General features: G+C 41.5%; 1 protein-coding gene across 1 annotated transcript in view; it reads right to left on the bottom strand.

Moving 5' to 3' along the window:
- MYT1L (myelin transcription factor 1 like) overlaps window positions 1-24,293 on the bottom strand; it is a 361,678-nt gene that overhangs the window by 337,267 nt on the left and 118 nt on the right. The window lies entirely within an intron of this gene.

A 24,293-nucleotide genomic window follows, 5' to 3' on the forward strand; every position in this document is an offset into this window, starting at 1 on the left:
TGTATTTTTTGCTATGTATATCCGGATTTGGAATTTCTTAATGCTTTAGAATAAAAGTCATGCGTTTAATATGAAGACCAGAGACAGACATTATCGCATTATTTCCCGGTAAGTACCATGTAATCCTTTTTTCCCCCTGTGATGCCTCATACATGTGTTCTGATTGGGCAGAGGGGGTAAGCTGTTGCCGAACACTTCTGGCTGCGGCTCATTTTCTCTGAGATAGCAGTCCCCTTTCTCTGAGATAGCATGCGCGCGGAAATCGGCTATTACACTGTCAACTACTGAGCGGCGTCCACCGCCGACTGCTACACACTCTGCATGATTTTTAATGAAGATGTATGAATAAAAAAGACTTTTTAACGGTAAGTGCCTCCTTACTCTCTTTTTTCGGAATCATATATTGTCGCTTACTGCATTTCCCTGGATGAACACCCCGTCACACACTACCGCAATACCAGCTCATAATAGTCATCTGTGTGGTCAATAAGTGCCGGTCCGCTGTTTCTTCATATAGCCTACATGACATCTTTAGCTTACAGGCATCTTTCCCATTATCATTCAGCATTGCGGATACTTTGTATTGTACTTTTATCATATGTATCCCCCAAAAACTATCAGGCTATATACTTTTTTTACAGTCACTGATTTAGAGGGCCGCAATGAGTCTCAATGATCCTTTTTACCAAGAAATTATTGCATTTCGGTAAGTCTTTTGGGAAATCTACGAGAACCAGGGAGCTCTTAATTATTTCCTAGTAAATCTCATTAAGTGCCATCCATGTGAAATAACAAGACCATTATTTGTGTCAGACACTTATAGGGCCAGTCAACAACCACATACTGGATGGAGATGAGTGATCAGCGAGAGCGCCGTTGCCTAGTGAATTATGTGTCGTTCCTTTAGTAAATCTACTCCTTTAGTTTACATCCTGAAATCAGGAATATTAACATTTGCTAACAAGAGATGAGCACAACTGGAGCATGCTGAAGTTTGATTGTTTGGCATTTGGATACCAGTGGCTGAAGAAGTTGGATGAAGCCCTAGTGAGTCCTGGAAAACATGAATAGAGCCATATGCCATAGTCTGACCATGCTCCGGTTGCGCTTATCTCTATTGCTAACGTCACACAGAAATTTTTGGAGTAGGCCCACATACGTAAAGAGAAAATGGGGGAGATTTATCAAACATGGTGTAAAGTGAGACTGGCTCAGTTGCCCCAAGCAACCAATCAGAGTCCACTTTCCATTCCTCACAGACTCTTTGGAAAATTAAAAGTGGAATCTGATTGGTTGCTAGGAGCAACTAAGCCAATTCTACTTTACACCATGTTTAATAAATCTCCCCCTATGCCCCCCCCCCCCTTCACAGCAGTATACCTTTCTTTTGTAGGAGGGGGTGTGGATGTTTAGAGTGTCTTCATGAGAAAACTGCCAAACTGGTAACTATGGAGTCTTACACGCTTGGCAATGCTCCATGGGAAATAAATATGCAAAGTAGCTCTTCTCCAGAAAGAATAGAACATGCTCTACATTGCCCCCTACAGGAGGTTGTTTTTCTTCCCTTCCTTTTGGAATCTTGCTCCTAGACAGTACACAGAAGGGTGCCGGTTGGATAGAGAGAGGCTTTAAACGTGTACCTAGGGGTGACGTGTCTTGATGAGAACCCTAAAACAGCTGTCTACAGATACGTAACATTCCCATCAGGGAGAGTTCCTGGCTTGGTTTATAATCCTAAACCATGTTTCTAAGCTCTTTAAGGGCCTGTTTACACGGAGTAAAACTGACGGAATCCCACCAGCCTCCGTTTCATACTGGCAGTCTATAGGAGGCTTGCTCACCTCTTCTCTACGCGCCTCTCTGCTCAGAAGAATTCACATTTCAATTCTTCCGTGCTGAGAGAGGAGGCGCGCAAGCCTCCCATAGACTGCCAGTATGACACGGAGGCTGGTGGTATTCTCCGCCGCGGAATTCCACCAGTTTTACTCTGTATGAACTGGCCCTAAGGGTCAAATATTGATTTATGGAGAAGCTACCTCCACTAAAAATCTGACTATGTCCACTCTATCCATCCCTATGATCAACACAGTATACATCGGGATATCTTTTTAGCTGTTTTTTTTGGGGGGGATGTGCAATTCCTTTACTCCACAGGCTATCACTGTTACAGTCTTACAACTATTCTGCTCCTAGGGAATTGTTCCCATATGTTTCCAGTCTCACAGCCTTTTAGGGTCCATGTACTGTAGGTGGTCATATTATAGATCCATGTTATATGGACCCAAAGCATGGCATCTGTAGACTGTTCTGGAGGTACACTAAATGTCACATTTCAATGTCCATGTTACCTGGGTATTCTCTCCTGTAAGCATGGTACAGATATAATGTGCCAATGCACAGAGTGCCTGCGGGTCTATAGAATTTGATGACTGGGTTCCACATGCATTGGTTCTTTACCGTAATATCCCCCTATGCACTTTAGACAAAAGTTATTCAAACCTTCTGACCTCACCAGTCAGGCTGTCTAAAATGTATAGAAACCTCCCAACTCTCCCTCGACAGATGAAGTCAGACGTGTTGGATTTTAACTGGCCAATCCTTTTGTTCTCAGAGACATAAGTCACCACCAGAGCCGTCCGACCACGGCTTACCCCTCCTGTTTCCATTGAAAACACAAGAACCTTATACATTGACTAATGCTGATGTGTGAAGTGGAAATTGTGAGGGATTGTTGTCAGCTAAATGTTTGTCTGACAGCTTTTATAACAGCATGGCCACCGTAAGCTGAACCAAGATGCCCCTACTCATTTAAAGAGCATTTATATTCAATCTCCTGGTGCTATTTACTATTATTGCCTATGAGCGACTGCTTCAGTCTCACCATTGTAATATGAGCCTTACCTCGCTCCCCAGACATGATATATCAGTAAACATAATTTTTCACTTACCGGCAACAGCTAATAGCCTTAATGAGATGTATGCTCCCCGGACTCACCACCCTGGGCACGTCCATTGTGGAGCCTTCTCTCCCTATTGCCACCAATTCAATCCCTAGCATTCCCACAATATACTTAATAGACTAATTACAGGCTATTGTATAACTATGATATACTCTGAAGGATTATTATAAGGAAAGCGGTAAGAACGTATGTTTCTATGTCAGCTAAAATTTGTACACCGGCTGATTCACGGATAAATGTTACCTCTATATACTCGTCCTTTAAGATACATTGACTTATTTTATTGCAATGTATAATTTTAGGATTTTTAATCTTTCATTTGGTATAAGAAGTCAAGCCGTAAACCAGGGATGGGGAACGTTTGGCCCTCCAGCTGTTGCAAAACTACAACTCCCGTCATGTCTGCTTTGGAAATTGTAGTTTTGCAACAGCTGGAGGGCTGAAGATTCCCCATCCCTGTCGTACATCAACGAGCATTAGATACATAACTTTTCATATGTTGCTCAACATGGTGAGTCTAACAATTTATTCCATACTTGTTATTATCTATTCAGTCTCCTTCCCCCAGTTCAGAGCTGCTGCTTTCTGCTGAAAACACAATAATCTATGTGTGACCTTTTCTCTCCGTCTCCCCCTCCTCCCCCCTCCCTTCCGAGATAGCTGATATAAACAAGTATTATTATTATTATTATTATTATTATTATTATTATTATTAATACGTGTGGCCACCACTATAAAAGCAGAAATTTGGCAGTTTGCTGGTCTATTATTATTGTTATTATTATTATTATTACTACTACTACTACTACTACTATTAATATTGTTACTACTATTATTATTATTATTATGATTATTATTATTATTATGTGTTACCACCGCTATAAAAGCAGAAGTTTTGGCTATATTATATAGTACCAAGATATTCCGCAGCGCTTTCTAAAGATTAATTTTATCAAGGGTATATTATCAGTAGCACTTGGCTGCTACCTACCTGCTTAAAACCTATGTAAGCAGTAAGAGGCCTATTCCACGGAGTGATAATCTGCCGAATGGGCCTGATTCGGCCGATTATCGCTCGGTGGAATAAAGAAAACGATCAGCCTATGATTTAGGCCCAAACCTAAAATCATTGGTCACCCACTGAGCATCGCTGTGTAGAATAGCGATGCGCGGCGGGCGACCGACGATTCAAGCAGCATACATTACCTTGCAGTGCTTTTCCACCGCTCCGTCTTCCTCCCGGTCGCACGCGCAGCAGCCGCTTTGGTGCCGCCTGACTGAGCTGTCAGACCGCTCAGCCACCACTGTGGTCCCGGCCTGTGATTGGCTGGGACAGCTCAGTCAGGCCGCTCCGGAGTTGATAATGCGAGCGGGACCGGGATGATGACGGAGCGGAGGAGAAGCCCTGCTAGGTAATGTATGCTGCAAGGGCTGCAAGGACATCGGTAACGATGTCCCTGCAGCCCTCTCTAAACGATTATCAGGCTGTGGAATAGGCCCGGTAAACGAGTGCCAATCTAGCAGATCGGCGCTCGTTTACATTCGGCCCGTGGAATAGGGCCCTAAGGCTGTCTTCTCACATTCTGGAAGCCACGCCCCCACTTCTTCCTCAATAGCCGCACAATGCAATTATTGGCCACACTGACTCCTTCTATTGACCACAAGTGTATATAAGAAGCCATGCATACACTGTGTTATACAGGCGATGGGTGATGTATACAGTGTAGATCACCGATATCTACAGTATAAGAGCAGAGCTGAGTCCCTGCTCCTGCATGTACTTTCTGTGTAGAAAATCTCCAGAAAGGAAAAGCTACAATGGGGGAGATTTATTAAACATGGTGTAAAGTGAAACTGTCTCAGTTGCCCCTAGCAACCAATCAGATTCCACCTTTCATTTTCCAAAGAGTCTATGAGGAATGAAAGGTGGAATCTGATTGGTTGCTAGGGGCAACTGAGCCAGTTTTACTTTACACCATGTTTGATAAATCTCGCCCATTAATATGTCCATTTAGGTCCCAATGACCTCATCAATCTTACATACAGTCATGCAAAAGTTGTATGCCTGACAGTCTTCCAACTTAAAAAGAAGTTGTTCTCGTATAGACTTAGCCTCATATTTGTTATATATGCTCTTATACTTTACTGTACTTCTAGTGATTGCTTTCTTCTTGGTCAATAATACCTACCATGGGGTTAAAGGGGTTGTTGACCATTTTATTGGTCTTTCTTTTTAATTTGTTATTTACTTCTATTAAAAAATCTCAAGTCTTCCACTACTCATCAGCTGCTGAATGTCCTGCAGGAAGTGGTGTATTATTTCCAATCTGGACACCAGTAGAAGTTTTCTATGGGTATTTACTCCTGCTCTGGACAGTTCCTGACATGGACAGAGGTGGCAGCAGAGAGCACTGTTCCAGACTAAAGTGAATACACCACTTCCTGCTGGACATACAGCAGCTGATTAGGACTTGAGATTTTGAATAGAACTAAATTACAAATCTCTTGCACTTTATGACACTTGTTGATTTGAAAGAGAAAAAAAATATGGAAAAAAACAAACCTTTAAGGCTATTGTTTGTATAGTAAAAGTCCTGTTGTAAAGGAATAATTTAGTTAATTAAGTTAGTGTATAAATCCATCACTTAGTGTGATGTTATTAAGCGAGACTATGAGTATAGGTATAAACCCATCACCTATGATATGTACAGAGATGTGAGCCTCCCCTGGGTTTATCAGTGCTCGCTTTGCTACAAGGTGCCAAAGCTACATGACTTCTGATACAGGCTGCTTCGTCTAAGTGAATGTCTCTTTTAAAGGGGTACTCGGGCAAAAAATCTTTTCCTTTAAAATCAATTGGTTACAGAAAGTTATATAGATTTGTAATTTACTTCTATTTAAAAATATCCAGTCTTCCAATACTTATCAACTGCTGTATGTCCTGCATGAAGTGGTGTTTTCTTTCCAGTCTGACACAGTGCTCTCTACTGCCACCTCTGTCCATGTCAGGAACTGTACAGAGCAGGAGAGGTTTTCCATGGGAATTTGCTGCTGCTCTGGGCAGTTCCTGACATGGACACAGGGGGCAGCAGAGAGCACTGTGTCAGACTGGAAAGAATACACCACCTCCTGCAGAACGGTTATATTACAAAGTATACAATTTTATTTTAAAAATTTACATAAATAAATAAAAAATTTCATGTAAGCATATAGACTCATCACCTGATGTTATGTTCATATCTTTACGGTGCGTAGGTATAATGGTATTTGGCCCCATGAGATATTGTAATAATTGAATGTAAATGTATTCATATATTCCCCGCTTGCTCATACCCCGCACCCTTCTGTTTGCCTGTACTTTGCATCCCGGTAGGGGCAGATTAGCACTTTCCCATCACTATCTATAACTTTTTACTTTATGCCCTGCATTGATTTTCTGTGGATCTTGTTATCAATGTATTATCTGGAAATGGTTCCCATTGTAGTGGGCCATGGATGATTCTGGTGTTAGGTAGGGAGAGGTGCGAGACGTCTGCAGATAAATGAATATATAATAATTATTACTAGTGATGAGCGAATACTATTCGATCGAATAGCTATTGGATTGAATAGTACACTATTCAAGCTAATTGAATGCGTTTGAATATTAGAACGCCAGTGCAGTAAAAATTCGATTCACCCACCCACCCCCCTGGAGCTTTTTTGCAGCCAATAAACATACAGGGGGGAGGGACAGGCACTAGGAATAGGCAGGACAAAAAAAACTCTAACTGTGATTGGCTGGCTAAACCATGTGACCTCCTAAATATAAGAATAGTGATTTCAAATTCGTGTTACTTGCTGGTTGGAGCTAGAGAGGGACAGACTGTATACCAGGGAGAGAAAGCTTTTAGGGGAAGTTAGGTAGAAAGGGACCCCCAAAAGCCCTTCTTAGGGCTAAAAGTATAAAAACCTCTAACTGTAATTGGCTGGCTAAACCATGTGACCTCCTGAATATAAGAATAGTGGATTTCAGATTCGTGTTACTTGCTGGTTGGAGCTAGAGAGGGACAGACTGTATACCAGGGAGAGAAAGCTTTTAGGTGAAGTTAGGTAGGAAGGGACCCCCAAAAGCCCTTGTTAGGGTTAAAAGTATAAAAAGCAGATATTTAGAAGCTGTTGTGAGACAGGCAGTGTGTTCAGACATCTACTGATAGTGTATACGGCTGTATACTGTCAGTGTGGGATAATCGCTGTTATCTTGCTACTACTGATTTGCGCAGTCTGCGTCCTGTAAAGTAGTTGACCAGCCCTTTAATTTTATTATTGTAAAAAACAATTATATATCCGGTATACCGCTGTATACTGTGAGTGTGGGATAATAACTGTTATCTTGCTACTACTGATTTGTAGTTATCGTTAATTTTTGTTATTATGTATTTTACACTGCACCTGACCTGATACGTACGCAAGTGCGTACTGCTAGACCGAAACGTACGCATCTACTTTACGTTCATAATTTGTTTGTGAAACTTCGGCATGCACCTGGGAAAATTGGGATGTTGGCTCATCACTAGTGTTATATGCACCCAGGCATGCTTCCCCTGCTGTCCTAAATGCATGCAGAGGTGCTGGCATCATTTCCTGAGGTGTCATTGTGCACTTGGTGACCTCCTAGTGGTCGAATATTGATTTCCAAGTCCCAAGGATTTTTCTCCCATAGACTATAATAGGATTTGATATTTGTTCGAATATATAAATATTGGGAGCTATTCGAATCGAATTTTGAATTATCCAATATTTCACTATTCGCTCATCTCTAGTTATCACACCTCTATAGTAAAATAGAATCCGTAATCTCCGCATAAAACAAAGTTGCTCAGGATTCCGCTCACACTGTCCATTTCATGATGGCAATCACATGGGACGCCAGCCTCCTGCATCTTCCAGTGATTCCTTCTGCTCTGAATCAGACAGGCTATTAGTCTCATTGCAAAAGTCAATCGCCTGGGAATCTATTAGGATATCACAATGATTTCTGTGTAGCTCTGCCCCCAAGTCTACTGAAGATGCTGTCAATATTACAGAAGGCTTCATATCAATCCGCTCATCTTGTAGATGGAAATATGAATGCATTAGGAGCATAGACGGAGCCGGAATGGTGTTAGCTGAGATAGGGCAGGTAATAGGGATATCTATCATTCCATCTTCAAAATCAGGTGACGGGGTTACATACAGTACTGATTATTATTTCACATATAATCTTTACGCCTACAACCGTATTACATCTGCCCACTATATTAGGTCATCTATAGAAGCCAATAATTGTATACTGCTCCAGTATATATATATATATATATATATATATATATATATATATATATATATATCTTCTAGGGAAGAATAACTCTTTAATACAGTGTCATACAGAGGCACCACATGGTCATACTGTATATGGAGCCACGGTGAGTCCATGTGAATTCCCTTAAAGGCTCAGTGGCCAGAATGCATTGCAGGAAAATTACCTATTGTTTAAATCAAACTTTTATGTTGGACGCATTTTTTAAGAATTTTTGGTAATTTTTTTTTTCCCCATAAATTATTTACATTAAAATAATCCTAAAATGTTACTGTTTTCATTCTGGCCACTAAGCCTTATAAAAGCTTGCCATGTAGAGAATACTGTCCTCTGTATCAAAAGCTGGATTACAATAAACTCTGACAACTGTATATAGATAAGACTGGATAAGGTCAATCACATTTGGTGTTACAGCTACTTTCCCTTTACAATGACCACTGCAAACAGTGCATGCCTAGAAAACCTTTTCAGAGAAGTAAATGTCAGCTCCAGTCTATTGGTTCCTATGTCCATGTGGCTGCTTTCAATTATATTTGCAAACAACATAAAAAGGTAACAGCAAAAACTCAGACAATATGGCCGCCTTCATGATAATGTACAAAAAATAATTCTAAAAAGTTACAGTTACAAACAGATTGGAATACAGAAGATGTTTTAGTATCTGGCTCTAATATTTATTTAAAAAAATAATTAAATATATATATATATATATATATATATATATATATATATATAATCAAGAGGACATTCCCTTTAAAGAGGTTAGATTTTCATTTGCTAAAACTCTTTATATATGAAGTCTTTGATAAATAATACAGGGATCGTTGACAGGGAAGATGAAAAGACATTGGTGCCCATCATATCATTACATTCATGTATCATTACATTAATATATTTGCAAAATATGTCTATATTGACATATAGATTATATGTCGGACTGGGGTATCTGGGGTCAACCAGAGGAAATGATCCTGGGGGCCCATGAATGAAGAACCAGTGAGAAACGATATGTCAATCAGTGTAAGTTCAGGCTATAAAGCTGGGGGCCCTCCGGAGTATTCTCCAGTTTTCTGGTGAGCCAGTCCGGCACTGTATATATAGTATAGCACTATATAGATGTATGGTGAAATGCCCTACTCTGCATTTCAGAGCGAGGAGGCTTCTTGCAGATCTGATCTGGTCCAATAGAATTGATAGCCAACAATAAGGCTAAAACAAATCTTTTGTTGTTAAACCATATCTGGATCTGGCTCCAAATACATGTCTCTGGTACTGCTAGTAGCCAATATAATGGTAGGACATCTAAGCTCCTCTCTGCAAGGCACCAACTCTGCCCCCAAATGCCCAGAATCGGCCACAGAACTCCCGACATGGCTGTTCCTCTTTATTTGCAGCTGTCTCCTGAGATCTGGTAACTATAAGATTATTGATTTGTGATCGTGATTACTTGTTACGAGAGATGACCAAACTTTTAAAAAGTTTGGTCCGGCAGGTTCAACACACTTTGAAGCAAAGTTGGAGTTCCTTCAAGATGAAACTTAAACAAACTGCACTAAAACAGCTAAACGATTGCTGGCATTTAGCTGTGTTTGGGCTCATCAATTTGCTCATCAATACTTACCTCTCCATGCTCCCCTGGTGTCCTACTACAGGTCTCTGGTGTTTCTCTTTAGCCATCTTTACTTCCTGAAATGAAAGCAACATCCTGCTCAGCCAATTACTGGTAGCGGTGCTGTCCCATCTGAGTCAGTCAGTGATTGGCTGAGCTGGCTTTCACTCTCATCTTAAACAGTAAGTGTAGGAGGCTGACATAAGCCGGGGACACCAGAGACCCATAGGAGGACACCAGGGGAGTGCAGATAGATAAGCCTAGGCTCTTTCTTTAATTTGTTATGTGCATTGTATAAGTGTGTGGCTGCTATCTTGGAGCAGGTTTGTTGCGAACTTTGCAAAAAGTTCGGGTCTGTAACGAATCTGTAACGGATCTCGGCTCTTGATGTTCATTTTACTCATCTCCATTTGTTACCATCAGAAAATGGTTATGTTTCTAATTACTATAAATACATGATTTATTTTCCACAGGAGTGGTAGAAACATGGACGCTGACATTCCCTTTCCTAAAGATAGCAACGCAAACAATGGGGAGAAGAATTGGACTGGCCTTCAAGATTGATGGCGGGGATGACAAAGTAATAAGATAAAATTATTAATGATGAGCGAATAGTGAAATATTCGAATATTCAATATTCGTACGAATATCTCTCTGATATTCGAATATTCGATTGAATATTCGATCCCATTAAAGTCTATGGGAACAAGTATATTGAAAAACATCTATTCGACCACTTGGAGGAAAAAAAACGGAAGCAGGGGGATTTGAACGCTTATCGAATATTCGGCGAACTATTTGATAATATTCGATAGATCGAATACCTTACTATTCGATCGAATATCTATTCGATCAAACAGTATTCGCTCATCCCTAAAAATTATCAAGTATGGAAGATGGAGTTGCACCTGAAAGGGACGCCATTTTGAATCTAGCTCTAGGACCAACCTTTATCCACTACCTGAGGACTTCACAAGGTTGATTCTGAAACCTCTAACAAAATATGTAACAAAAACTTAATCTGTTAGTATTATTTATAAAAAATAAAAATAAAAAAACATATATTGGACATGTCCAGAGTTCTGATTGTTTGGGGTGTTCAGGCCCCCACTAATAGTAAGAACAAGCCGCTTCTCACCCCAGCCTACTTCAGGAGACAGATGAAGGTCTATGGAGCCGGTCTTCTTCAGTAGGACAGGGAGAGCAGCAATCTGGGGAGAGAAGTGATCAGTCATGCCCTTCTCTCAGCTAGGCAGGGATCCTGTAGTGACAACCGGGCGCTGAAGAGGCATGGGAAGAGGTGAGGTCAATGCCTTAAAGGGATTGTTCAGAATTATAAAACAAAGCTGCCCTCTTCCAGATACTCCTCCCCTGGTTTTCTCTGGTATCAAAATAAATAGGGATAACCTGCAATACCACACACAACCAGGTTTGGCGCTGTTTGTTTTTCTAATCTTTTCTAATCCTGTGCGATCCCTTTAAGGATAATAGGATTTATGCGACACAGAAAACATCTTTTGGGCATTGCTGATAAATTTATTGCATAACCATACAGAGAGAAGATGTCTCCCTCTTTATTATTAGATTATGCGCCATCTGAACAGGTGGCAAATGGTTTTTGTAAACAAGTGCATTAGTGTGTCCTGTGAGGATGAACAAGTAAACTTCTTATCTTACGTTATGGGTGTTTGCTTCTCAGGGGATTCACTGTTGCCAGCTAAACAAATCCAGAGGAGCGTGATACTCTAAATCATCCAAATCATTAGACTTAAAAACAAACCCAGATTTATTGTCTCATCTCATTGATTTAATAGTGAAACAAGTAAAAGAAAATATATTTTGTTCCTGACTGTAGACATGAGAGTGTACACAATGCCCAGACACTGGGACACCCATGATTAGGACTGGTGGATTCTAATTACATAGGAAGATCTAGTAATTCCTATGGTGGAGACATGACTGCACACATGCATTAAACAGTACTATGCCAACAATTAACATGCGGCAGACATCTGGCATTGGTCACCTGACTGCCCCGGTTTTGAAATCACCAAAATTCCATTTATTGAGGGTCTTAGGGTATACAGAACGATAATCGGCCGAATATGCCCGATTCGGACGATTACTGCTCCGTGTAATAAATACAACGATCAGCCGATGACAACGATCATCGGCTGATCGTTGATATAGGTTTGAACCTATAATTGTTAATTGTGGGACACCGACCGCGCATTGCTATGGGTAATAGCGGTACGCGGCCAGCGGCTGACGATATACATTACCTATCCATGATGCAGGGCTCCTCTTGCGGTCTTCTTCTCCCTTCTCAGCTGACAGGCCGCTCAGCCAATCACTGGCCGGGACCGCTGCGGTCAGTGATTGGCTGAGCGGCCTGTCAGCTGAGACAGGCCGCTGTGTAGCTGGAGAGCGCGGGACCCGGGGTGAAGAAGACCGCAAGAGGGGCCCTGCAGCCTGGACAGGTAATGTATAAAGTTAAGCAAGGGCTGCGAGGACGTTGGTAACGATGTCCATGCAGCCCTTGTTAAGCCCTGCTGCATTCACTGTCTGCTCTTTCTGTAGCATAATTCTTCACAAAGCAGCATAAACACACTGTATTTTTCCTACATATGCAATGAAGATACATGTGTATCTGTGCACATGACAGGGAGATGGTGATGTAGGCTGGAAAGACTGATCAGAGATGGTGACATCACAAAGGGGGTGGGGCTAGAGCTCAGAGACAACATCCAGCCAACCCTCCTATAACATCAGAGGATGATGTGTTGTCTACAGAGAGAGGGAGGAGCTGAGAATCTGCAGACAATACATATTTTACATTTCTTCTATTTTCAACTTGTCAGGGGAGAATGACACCAATGCACTGAAGCCAGAGCTATTAGTGATCGCGTGATGGTTTCATTTAAAAAGAACCTTCTGACATTGGAGTACCTTTTTAAATATCCCTTGCAATACCAGGGACTGCTTATGGACAAGTGTGGCACTGTGTTAAAAAAAAATGCAGATTTTTTGGAATTAAGCCAAAAGTGTGTACAAGAAGAAGAGTGATCTACTTATACGATGCATCCTGTGCAGCAGTGTTACTTGATCCAATAGAAAGGGTGAACAGTACAGTATAAAGATCTTATGACCCATTGTCAGTCGCCTTCCCAAGTGGTCGGGTTGGCCAACCATCTAACACATTGGTGGGGAACCTGTGACCAAAACTTTGATTGTCCAGGTAAGATGAGAATTGAACTTTTGCACGAGGTCCCCACCACTGATCTAACGTATATGGTGGCAGCCTACCAGTATAACTCTCCACTAATGTCGGAGTAGAGAAGTTTTTGGCACGTTAGATTTTAACCTGGCCAATACTTTTATTCTTACAGAGATATACCATCACGAGAGGTGTCTGCCAGTGACGTGCTCTCCTCTCACCATTCTGAATACACACACACTTGGCCAATCCAAGAATGTATGGGGGGAATAAAGAGGAACAGCTGTTGGGCAAACAAAAATCAGAAATGTATGGCCAGCTTAAGGCTATGTTCACTCTCTGTAAGAGACCAGCTGATCCGTGACCCCGGTAGGGTCACGCAACGGCCGGTCTCTGCACAGATCATCCTGGCCGGTACTTCAGTAGCGGCCGGATGATCTGTATGGCTGTAGTGTTCTGATGCGGGCGCATCAGCACGCGCCCACATCAGAACACTCCACAGCACACAATGAAGCAAGCGGCCAGAGCCGCTCGCTTCATTGTGTCAACTGACAGAGCTTTCTGCGGCCGCAATGCACTGAATTGTGGCTGCAGAAAACTGACATGTCAGTTATTTGCGGGTCCACATGGGATCCCGGCTGGAGCGTATCAGTGTGTATACGCTCCAGCTGGGATCCCATAGCAGATAGGGCAGTGTTCACAGGCGCATAAAGTACGACCGTTGTTGCCGATGGCAACCATGGCCGTACTTTTACGTAGTGTGAACATAGCCTAAGAAAGCATTGTAATCCTGGATTATCAGCCTCTTATTGTGCCCGGAATGCTAAAGGATAAAGGTATGTCTCTTACCCATTTCCTCCGTGACGTTTCTGTGCTGTTAGCAGTGTAATCCTCGGCCTGGAGCACTGTTGGGTGCACTGTCCCTCCCCCAGAATCCTTCTAATAAGAATCAATGGAGCAGGCAGGCCATATCGGTGCTCTGGTGGGGAAGGTAAGAGACATACTATCCTCCTTGGTGCCCTATGCAATAGATGGCTATCAGCAGGTTAGATAAGTCTGACCTGCTGATAGTTCCCCTTTAGGTTCATTGACAAAACTACATTTGACATTTACCAACATGAGCATAGTTGTATGACGTTATGGTACCAGCCCTAATACCCACCCACCTTAGAGAGCTTCAATCCAGACAAGTGGTCTGTGTGTATCGTCATACACTACATTTGTAGGGCTTCACGCTCATTACTGCAAATGTATATGGCATATGTGTGGTAAGTAGTGATAGTGTATGCATCACCGGTCACTAAGTGTAGCATGCATTCATCTAATGTGAGCTCTCCAGCAGAAATGCTCCTGCTCCTGGTTGTCCATTCTAAAGCACTAAACCAGAGTAGAGTAGTATGAGCTACATGAGTAGAGCACCACCAATTATGTTGGCAACCATATCTAAACATAACAGGCACCACCCAACATGAAGCATGACATGATGGTTGCCCTTCTGCTTCCAATGTCATACTGTCTACATCGGTACAGCAAATGACATCTCTTCCTTTCTCCGTGATCGTCAAAATTCATCTCATGCCAAACGCAACTGTAGTGGTTTCAGATACCATAGTGATGATTGAACTTGCTGAAACTTGACAAACTTGCCCCCATATGCTAGTCATTTGACTTCCAGTGGCTGAAGGAGTTGGATGCCGCACAGGGCTTACTGGTAAAATTGATACAACCTATGGCCTATTGCTGTATCTATGTTTTCCATGGCTCCCTAGGGCTGAAACCAACTTCTCCAGCCATCGGAAGTCAAATGACAAGAGTTCAGGTTCAGATCCCCCCAAACATTCGGTAAGTTCACAGACAATAATTTACATGGGGGGGTTGGAAACCATGAGGTCTGCATTAATCAACAGAAGATTTATTGCGTTGGGATTGGGCTTTTAGGGTATTGGGTTCTGTTGGCTACATGTGATATGTTGGGCTGACAACAATATGTTTATAACACAAGGCCCTGGAGTCAAAGTGGTTCACTAGTTGAATGAGCTTTATAATCTAAGCTATCAATGCTATTCATCTATGCAGTATTAGCTAAGAGCCATGGAAGGTATTTGCTGATTCACAGTTATATATGTCGTGTATGTGTAACTTAACTAAGGAACCAACACCAATGGAGCTTCACAGTCACCTAAGTGTTTAAAGACTGTCAGTGCTCCATGTACAGTAACATGTTCTAACTAATGCTCCATATGTTAACACTGAGTCATTTTATGGGGTAACACGTGAATTTTTTGCTAATGGAAACACCTAAGTGTTAAAAGTCAGGAGGGTTTTCTAACTAAACACATATAATATCTCACTGTACTCCACAACATAATGTATATCATAGTGGAGGTGGTTTAAGGATTGGAAACCAAAGAGTTTGGTAACACTAAAGCCTGTATATGCACATGTTTAGTAGATTAACTTTAAAAGAAACTAATGATTTTACTAGGATAGATCAACTCCCAATTCTTCCTTAACAGCAAATGTCTGGGACAATCGGAGTTCAACTACTCTATCCTTTTGCTCTTTAGGAGATGTCCATCAGTGGTCATCTCCCCTCTCCTTAGTGAAGAAGTCCTCAATTTGTTTTCCCTTTATTATTCCTTATGCAGCTAGTTAGAGCATATATATATATATATATATATATATATATATATATATATATATATATATACTTCAGCTACCAATATTATATATAGTTCTTTATCTCTATCTGAAAATTGCTGGAATTGTTTTCTTATTTGGGTCCCTTGATCTCATGGTGACCCCCTAGAAATTACACCTGTTTCTGTGCTCTTCCACAGGGAGAGACAGAAACTCCTATTAGAGTTACAGCTCCTGTCATACAGTTATTATGCATTTGATGACAGTTCAGCCTCCCTGCCTCTATTCTTACAACCTTATAGCTTACTCTATATAGACAAATAGAGGTTAGGTCCTAATAGCCGACAAAGATGATACTGCCCATATGAAAGAGCATTGATGGGCCACAGCAAATTTGAAAGGGGGAGGATGCAGTTTGAAATCTTGAAATCAAGATGGGGGAAGATTAGATGTAACATGACCGAGATACTGTAATGCAGCAGAGCTTGGATGAAACAGGTGACACTGCAGGAATAGTGATGTCAAGTGTGCATTATATGGGAAAAAAAAAAAATCTGGTTATGCAAAAGTACATGATTGTACTAATGTTTTTTAAAGAAGATGCTGGCACCAGAGAAAGAGCTCTCTTCCCTCTGGAGGAGAGCTACTGTGTATACATTTTTCCCTCAGTGGTGCATTGTATGGTCTGTAAGTCCACATGCTTTTTGGTGCTCTCCTCAATGAGCAACTTTGGTTGGCCAAGACCAGAGATTGGTTAGGGATAACTGTTGGCATTTAGCCAATAACTTTCTGAAACGTACAAACAATTCTAGGTCCATGTGTTAAATAAACCCAACGTAAAATGACCAAGGTTGACCAAGCATATAAAAATCTACAATAATACTCAAAACTACCAAAACTGCAAACCATGTGGCATATGGACTGCACCACTTTAGCTGCGTTCACCAAGAGTACCTGAATTCCATGTAAAAAATAATAATAATAAGACATGATAAGAACTCAGAACACACAATGAGCTGAAAGGAGAGAAGTCTTTGCCCACAAAAACTTTCTAGCATGAAAGCAGTCCAGTACTGTTGACATACAGTCATGATCCTCACCATTATGGTCAACAACAAGAAGTAGAGACACCCATTGTTCTGAACAATCGTTATAAAAATGTCCAACTATTAGAACCAAAAATGGTTCTATCCACAGAGTTATGTGACTTAAAATAAACACTTTTACAATCATATTATTTTCTTATTCTTCCCTAGGCCTGTAGGGGCTTACCCCATCTGCATCCATTGGTTGCCTTGCATGTAAAAAATCTTATTAAGTATTACTACACATCTGATGTTAATCTATTTCTGTCTATAAAATGTGCAACTTTAAGGACAGTCACACAAACAATACTCCAAAGTGCAACCACTAGGTAGGGAGACATAGGGAATGGGATTACTTGGCGCCAGTTATTGCACCAAAATTGCTGGGCCTCATAGCCTATGCAATGGCTGTAACCCCATAACCGATCACGTTTTAAATACTCAAAATAACGACACTGTAACTATGTGACCTGAGCTATAAAGCCAACTGTGAACGTATACGGGAAAACCTTTCTAATAAGGCTGTAACAATGAGCCTAATGATCAACCAGGAGACCACAGGTGGCTTTCTGGATAACTCATCGCCCCCATTCCCATCCCCCCTCACAACACCAAGATCTCATCTTTTTACTAATGTTGAAGGCATCACACCAGTACTTTCCTCTATTATAAATATTAATTGGAGAACAAAGCAAACTGCATTCCAGTCACCGGCGAGTACATTGCAACACTCGCAAAGTGGCGCCTGAAGAAGTCCACTTTCCATTGTGAAGATATTAGCAACATAAATCTTAAGAGCACAAACCAGAGCCTTGGATCACACAGTCAGACGCTGAGCCAGCTGTTTTCTCTCTCCCTTCTAAATGAAACCAAACTACAAACACGTTGATCTCCTCCAGACAGGGAAGGGGGCTTTCTATCGACACACAAGGAAGTGATTGTGTTTATTCGGAAAGCGAAGGGTCAATGGTTTTCCAAAATTTTCAAAAACAAGTAAACCTCAGTTATATTGATATTCTAAGCGTTTTCAGCCTAACAGTCTTTCCTGTACTCTCTGTTATGTAGTGTGTGGCTGGTAGCTGGCAAATAAACATATTTTTCTGCAATGTGGTGCAGACATGACTGCAGCCGGAAGACAGAGTACACTGGATTTCGACAGCAGTAGCCAATTGCCCAGATGCATAAAGCAGGTGGGAATTTCAACGCAGATAGAGCATCGATTTCAGTCCCTGTTCTCTGTCAACCATGGCAGACTCTTGATTTAATAGCTCTCTATGGGTTGCCAGCAACCCTGACGAATTCTAAAAACCTACCTCGGTAAACATAAGGCGACTTTTCCTAGCAAAAAAAATGTCTACAAGGCTAGGACTATGTAGTCAACTAAGTTAGAAAGCAATAAAATAATAACACAGGGGGGTTTAATGGAGAAGGAAGCCCCACGCCGGAGTCTACCATCCACAATGCACCATCATTGATGCCTCACGTTCATTGTCTTTGTTTGGAAAGTAATTCCGATACCTGGTATGATGTTATTTGTAGGGTAATATCTCCAAATAAGAGCCCTATTCCAATGCACAGACAGCAGGAACCAGACTCAATGCAGCATCCAGAAGTCTGTGTGGAATGTTAATCCATGGATACTGCAATGCCAGAAAGCGCCAGCAGCAGCTATCGGGCTCCACAAAGTTTAATGATAAATAACCAGGCAGATAAACACATGGACTTCAGACGCCGTGCAAACATCCACCTACTTCATGACAGCATCATTGTACACACCAGCCCTGGGCTGGATCACACGTTACAGCATGAGACCCGGCTTACATGCAAACACATAGGGACACTATAATGCATGCACTACAGGCTTAACCCTTTCCTCTCCAGCTATAAGATCCTTTGGCTGTTATGGAATTTGCTAGAATGAGGGTGGAATAAAGTGACAACAACGTCTTTGTTCCTATCCTTTGTTATTTGTGTGTGCCAGGTTCACTGCTATTACTATGGCCGGACTCCGGGGACCTGGTCTGTTTTGCAACCTTATCAACTATGCAACTTTTAGACAGGTAGCAGATGCCTATCATGCATATGTAAAGAGTCCAAAGCCATCAAAGCTGGCGTCACTCATCATCCATCGTAAAGCGAGACACGCAAACACACTCTGGAGATAAGGTGTAGATCCAGGAGCCAGGTTCGCCTGGAAATGCAGACTTAATGCAATTGTACTATTTGTCACAAATAGGAGTAATGTCATCAGGCAGGGCATATGGAAACAAATTGAAGTTAGGATATCAATGAATACTCTCATTTATGTCTCCATCATCATCATAGCCATCATCATCATCGCCATCATCATCATCGTCAGTGCACGGCACAAGTTGGGATTCAGCTACTTCTGGTAAACACGCAGCACTTTCAAATTAGGTCAATGCCTGTCTGTGTAGACTACAGTATAAGCAGCCTATACCCTCCTCCTATGTACCATACATACAGGTAGAACAGAGCTGAATTTGTCAATTTACGGCTTATTTTTAGTTTTGGGGACAACAAACAACCAAAGGACACACTTGACTCTGCTACATTGACAAACTCAGCAATACTCTAGTACTTCTTCTCCAGCCAGACATAGCTCCATGAAAGCCAGCTCTGTGGACAGAGATACAATTGCCTGTGTAAAATCCACCTTCATTAGCCGGCGATGATTAAATGACTGTCAATTTGCAGCTATTTACAATGACAAAAATGCTTTGCAAATTGGTTCGTCTAGACAAAAACAGCCACCGGCAGCTAATTTTAGCTCCATTCCAGGTCGACTCGTTTCTTGTTGAATAACCGTGCCGTCTATCAAGTTATGAGCAATGAGATAAAGTTTACTTTTCGCTGATGGACAAACAACCTCCCCCCCCCCCTTCTTCTTTCTTCCTCCCAAATCCCAATACTCCTACAAGTAACTTAGAAGACATAGACAAAAAGCATATTTACCTGTACGTGAAATGGGTCTCAACCGGCGAAGTCTTAGTCAACAAAGTCCGAAAGGTGTGACTTTTTGGTATAGGCCAGAATCATAGGCAATCATTCTAGAAGCAGGCAACCCCCGAGTCCCCCACTTAGGAAATGCACCAAGAAAATTGACAAACCTCTTCCATGACAACTAAACTCTTCTAATGCATTTGAACGCCCACCATTCCTCTTCATTCATCCAATCAACTTTCCACCGCACCTCTTCCCTCTCTTCCTTCCTTCCGAGACCAGATCACTTCTCATCTGTATGCTAATGATTGTGCCACATGGACAATAGTAATGATGTTTTCAGACGAGAACGCAACGGACCTGAAGTCAAAAATAGATATTAATAGCTTGACACCATTAAACGGCGAGAATGAATGAGCATGTGTGTGCGCACGGCTGAGGCTCAGGCAGCAACTGTGTATCCTCTATCATGAAAGCGGCAGACAGTCTGCGAGGCAATGGGCTAGAAAGCTTAGCTGTGTAGTATGCATGAAACACCAACTCCCTCAGAGACCACATTACTGCTGCGGAATAGCATCAGTAGCATATTGCTGACTTACCCTGTCTCAGTCTGACATCCTTGGAGAAGAGCAAAACATGTCCATTCCCCAAATCCTAATGTCTTGGTACACTTCAACGCCGAGCCGAATATTTTGCCAGGTCTGCCTTTGGATTAAACAAATGATCTCCAACTCTCTTGCTTATTGGGCTGCTCAGACAAGTATAGGGATGTACTGTATGCTTTAACATTGTACCCACAGGCCCCTAAATCTCTAGAGCAGACTGGGTAGCGTGTGCAGTGCTGTATATATTGTAATAGATGGGAACTCTAGCAGCTGAGCAATGTGCTGCTAGGATTTCACTGATATTAATATCATAATATTTGGGCACTTTTAGGAAAGATGAATATATCCAAAAAGGCATAGGTGTATACAAAAGCAAGAGTAGGGAAGCATGATGACTCCTTTGCTATGAATATTATGTGACTGTAGGGAGGCACAGCTGGGATTGTGTCTGAACTTCTTAGCGTGAGAGCATAGGGGATGCCTAATATCACTTATGTAATCCATCTAGAAGCAGAAAACGTGACTGCGATTAAGTCACATTGTGGTTTCTTAGCCAATCGCTTGAATTACATTGAATTGCTAAATTGTAAACAACTCGGGATCTCGGCTCAAGGGATAAGACGAGGATCATTTACCACTTCTCCCTCTTAGGCTGGGCATCAGACATGATCCTAAAAAAAAAAAAGTCTATAGAGGGGACTGCAGTTGTGTTCAGTCTGCAAGCAATACCTGCAGTGGCTAAAGTTGATATAATTCAAACCTTGAGCAATATGATGAGAAAATATACAAAAATATACTCTGTATCAAGATGCAATGAGGTTTCTCAGAACCTGAATAAAAGAATCGTGCCAACCGCGATACAGTGATAGTAATACAGACAGACATTGGGGATGGTACAGTAACAAAGGCAGTTTTGTATTGTCTAGCCATAGTATAATATTACACTATAGGAACCTCTAGATTGCGATACTCATATGCCTATATGGTTTGCGGAGTTATAGTGATCAGTTGCACTATAGGGCCCAGCAGACACTAACCAACCAGAGAAGGTAAGAGATGGTGGGACCAGTGGAGACACAACAACAGGAGTCATAGGCTTCTGGTCTGCAGAGTGCTAAATAAATCCCAGCCTTATCTTAATAAAGACTGGCATGTAATTCAATCGACTCATATGACTCAGTGCATGCAATGTGACTAAAACGCGTGTGACTTGTTTCTGAAAATATCAAGTAAGCAGGAGATATGGTGGGAAGTTGGGAAAAGGGGGAAGGGATTAATAAGACTTGGAAGGAGGAGTAAGAGGTGCAAGGGAGAAGTGATGAGGAGGGCTTACTATATATATATATATATATATATATATATATATATATATATATATATATTATATATATCACCTCTCATGACAGATCTTTTCAGTCCACCATAATTTATGCAAAGGGACATTTTTATTGGAGTAAACCATTCCCCTTGAAGACCAATTTTCATTGTAGTGTTGGGTTGTCTTTTCTAAGAGTTTTCACTATATATATATATATATATATATATATATATATATATATATATAATTCCATACTTAAAGGCTAAGGAGAGCGATAGCTGGAACTTGTATATTATCTACATATAGGGAGAAAACCGGACCAAAGAATAAACAAAGTCAAAACTAATTTGTTACTCTGCAAGGGGCAAAACTTGTATAAGAATACAAGCTGTATGAGGTGATAGATAGATAGATAGATAGATAGATAGATAGATACTAGAAAGATAGATAGAAAGATAGATAGATATGAGATAGATAGATAGATAGACAGATATAAGATAGATATATATGAGATAGATAGATAGATAGATAGATAGATAGATAGATAGATTGATAGATAACATGTATATTGTTGATGTGACTTGAAACTAAGGCAATGAGAGGATCTAAAGCTGCCCATACACATTGGATTAACTTTTATGGAATCCTCTAACATTATGGTGGGATTCTTAAGGTGTTAGGGAAACATGGATTTGGCATAACACATAGGAGATAGATAGATAGATAGATAGATAGATAGATAGATACAAGAAACATAGAGAGATAATAGATATAGAGAGATACTTTTCTACTTGCTGGGAATCTGGACACAGTCTTAAATAATTAATCAGAATATCAATATCTCCATGGAATACACAGTAAAGGTTGCAGTAAAGTTTACACCTATTACTACTGTCAATATATCAATGGCCAGGCTTCTGAGCTTACAGCAATGATGGGAAAGCCTGGAGCACATTGATCAGGATGCCCTGTGTGAATACTTCCCCATAGTGCCTGCAGTCCCTGCTGTTCCCACACTTCTCCCTGCCCTGTGCTATCCCTCAGCACTGGACAGCTCCTGGTGCTATCCCTCAGCACTGGACAGCTCCTGGTGCTATCCCTCAGCACTGGACAGCTCCTGGTGCTATCCCTCAGCACTTCTCCCTGCTCTCTGCTATCCCTCAGCACTTCTCCCTGCTCTCTGCTATCCCTCAGCACTGGACAGCTCCTGGTGCTATCCCTCAGCACTGGACAGCTCCTGGTGCTATCCCTCAGCACTGGACAGCTCCTGGTGCTATCCCTCAGCACTGCTCCCTGCTCTCTGCTATCCCTCAGCACTGGACAGCTCCTGGTGCTATCCCTTAGCACTGCTCCCTGCTCTCTGCTATCCCTCAGCAATGGACAGCTCCTGGTGCTGAAATAGGAAAGTCCTGAGAGCTGCAGCACAGACTGACAAAGTGTAAGGAGAGGGGGAGAAGAGCAGCCCAGTCAGAGGTGGCAGCTCTCAGGACTGGATGGCAGCAGAGTCTCCAGAACAATGAGAGCCAAATCCTCCCCTAATCACATTAATGAGATTAATCAGTGAATTAGCAGCAGTCAGATGTCAGGGAATCTAAGCCCGGTAATTACTTTTTTTGGTGGGGTTTGGGGGGGGGGGTTGGACACACACAGTGTCATCATTGACACCCTGGGAAATGTAACCCTAACCCCATAACATGTATGTGATACAGATGTGGAGGAGCTATAGTAGCAATGAAATATTAACCCTTAGCAGTTACAGATGCAGCAGAGCTGTTTCATTTGCGGACTGTGCTCACTAAGTTAGGAGCAGTTAGTAGTCATCCTATGGAAATATCAAAGACCTGAGAAGTGCCAATGAACTAACTCAGCTCAGCTACATCTGTATGTCACATATACATTACAGAAAGTCCTAATAATAAGCAGATGGAGTATTCATTAGCAAGTCATAGAAATAGCTTCCTAAGACTAGGTGCCATAAAGTTCCTAACATATATATATATATATATATATATATATATATATATATATATATATATATATCCAATACAAATCCTAAACTCAGATGAAAGACACAGCCTCTCCAGTCTGATGGATCACGTGAATGAACCCATCAGTCTTCATTATAAGTTTAGGATGACACGTTTTCCCAAGACACCACTGACCAAAACAAAGAGTAACCTTAGACATCACCACCTGATCCCTCTTCCCTAGGAAATGCCATCAAACGATACAGAATTGATGAATATACTACCGTCTACATCACTACGACAGTATAGCAGAGCTGAGTTTGTTACTATAATAAAGCTGGGTTTGCCAGATAGTCATTAGATGCAACTTTTGTGTGTGTGTGTCTGTGTGTGTGTGTGTGTGTGTCTGTGTGTGTGTGTCTGTGTGTGTTTGTGTTTGTGTGTCTCTGTGTGTTTGCCCTGACTTTCCATTAAGTTCTCTTCATTCAGCAAGTGACAAATCCAGCTCTGCTACACTGCTTCACTTTCATACACCTCCCCCCCTCAAAGTTCACCACAAAAGAAAAGAGTCAATGCATGCAAAGAAGAAG

This window comes from Dendropsophus ebraccatus, chromosome 6 (genome assembly GCF_027789765.1).
Source record: "Dendropsophus ebraccatus isolate aDenEbr1 chromosome 6, aDenEbr1.pat, whole genome shotgun sequence".
In the NCBI taxonomy this organism is placed as follows: Eukaryota; Metazoa; Chordata; class Amphibia; order Anura; family Hylidae; genus Dendropsophus; species Dendropsophus ebraccatus.